The sequence below is a fragment of the Sturnira hondurensis genome, unplaced genomic scaffold, assembly GCF_014824575.4.
Source record: "Sturnira hondurensis isolate 20B ecotype Veracruz unplaced genomic scaffold, ASM1482457v3 Scaffold0023226, whole genome shotgun sequence".
Lineage (NCBI taxonomy): Eukaryota > Metazoa > Chordata > Mammalia > Chiroptera > Phyllostomidae > Sturnira > Sturnira hondurensis.
In genome coordinates, this window is record NW_028095857.1 from 2,161,241 (window position 1) to 2,163,460 (window position 2,220).

The 2,220-nt window shown below is 36.7% G+C and overlaps 1 pseudogene; it reads left to right on the forward strand.

Moving 5' to 3' along the window:
• Positions 1 to 220: 220 nt before the first annotated feature.
• Positions 221 to 1,495, forward strand: LOC118980733 (cytoplasmic protein NCK1-like; annotated as a pseudogene).
• Positions 1,496 to 2,220: the final 725 nt, after the last annotated feature.

The following is a 2,220-nucleotide window of genomic DNA, read 5'->3' on the forward strand; positions in this document are numbered from 1 at the left end:
GTCACAACTATCAAAAACGGAACATAAAAGAAAAACAAACAAAAAAGGAAACAACTAGAATAAGAACAGAATGAGTGAAAGGAAGATCACATACTGGGTTATCACTGGGGCTGGGGAAGGGGAGTTTTGGGGGGGAAAGATATAGGGAATAAGGAGCAAAACTGAGGGCGGTAAAGCGGAGGCCTTGTGCTGTAACAGCCATCATGGCAGCCAGGTGGTATCCCTGTTCCCTCCCTCAGTGCTGAAGCTACTGAAAGATGGCAGAAGAAGTGGTGATAGTAGCCAAATTTGATTATGGGGCACAACAAGAACAAGAGCTGGAAATTAAGAAGAGTGAGAAACTATGGCTTCTGGATGATTCTAAGTCTTAGTGGCAAGTTTGAAATTCCATGAATAAAAGGGGGTTTGTGCTTTCTAACTATGTGGAAAGGAAAAACAGTGATCAGAAAGCATCTATTGTAAAAAACCCAAAAGATACCTTAGGCATTGGAAAAGTCAAAAGAAAACCTAGTGTGCCAAATGCTGTATCTCCTGCTGATGATAGCTCTGTTGACCTAGGGGAATGTCTCTATGACCTCAACATGCCTGCATATGTGAAATTTAACTATATGACAGAGAGAGGGGATGAATTATCATTGATAAAAGGGACAGAGATTATCATCATGGAGAAACACATTGATGGGTGGTGGCTACAATAGACAAGTTGAACGGTTCCCTTCAAACTGCGTAACTGAGGAAGGTGATAGTCCTTTGGGTGACCATGTGGGTTCTCTGTCAGAGAAATTAGCAGCAGTCATCCATAACCTAAATACTGGGCAAGTGTTCAATGTGGTACAAGCTCTTTATCCATTCAGCTCAGCCAATAATGAAGAACTTAATTTTGAGAAAGGAGATGTAATGGATAATATTTAAAAACCTGAAAATGACCCTGAGTGGTAGAAATGCAGGAAGATCAATAGAATGGTTGGTCTGGCACCAAAAAACTATGTTTTCATTGTGCAGAATAATCCTTTAATCTCAGGTTTGGAACCATCACCTCCATAGTGTGATTATATTTGGCCTTCACTCACTGGAAAGTTTGCTGGCAATCCTTGGTATTATGGGAAGGTTACCAGGCATCAAGCAGAAATGGCATTAAATGAAAGAGGGCACAAAGGTTATTTCCTCCATTTTGATAGTGAGTCTTCGCCAAATGATTTCTAAGTATCACTAAAAGCACAAGGGAAAAACAAGCATTTTAGAGTCCAGCTAAAAGAGACTGTCTATTGCATTCGGCAGTGTAAGTTCAGCACCATGGAAGAACTTGTAGAACATTATGAAAAAACACCAATTTTTACAAGTGAACAAGGAGAAAAATTATATCTTATCAAGCATTTATCATTATACTGCTGACCAGAAGTGACTGTTGCACGGCTCTAATTCGTCATGTAACTGAAGACTGAAAAAACATCAGTACAATCATTCTTGATTGGATATTGCTGTTTCTAACTGTACACCAGAATTCACTATAATACATAAGTACATACATATACATATAATACATTTTTATTATAACTCAGCCCATACATATATACTATGTATGCAATCCATCTGCATAAGAAATTCCTTTTCCTTGGCCTTCTATGTTATTGTTTTCATTGTTGTTTTTCTCTTTACTTCTAATATTAAGGTTTTATATCTTGAGAAAATGATGCAGATTGAAAGTCTTTATATGAAAGAATTTCTTATATTGCCTTTTCTTTATTTCCTTGTAAGGACACCATATTAGTCATTCCCTCAATGGTTTCTCTTCATGTAAAATTATGTTGATATGTGGCATATGCTAAAATTAAAAAAGATGAAAAATTGATATGCATAAAATAGACAGGGGGAGATTAAGAAAAATATAGGAAATGGAAAAGCCAAAGAAGTTATGTGTACAGCCCATGGACATGAACTAAGCAGGGCGGAGTGATGCCAGATTACAGGGGATACATAGCAGAGGGTGATATAAGGAGAAAAATGGGACAATTATAACAACGTAATCAGTAAAATTATACTTAAAAATATTTGACAAAGGGGGAAGGAGCAGAAAATTCAGTAAAAATAGCCTCTTTAACAAATGGTGTAGGGAGATCTGGAAAGCTACATGCAAAATTATGAAACTAGACTACCAACTTACACCATACACAAAAATAAACTCAAGATAAAAAAAAAGACTTAAATATAACTCATTGTTAC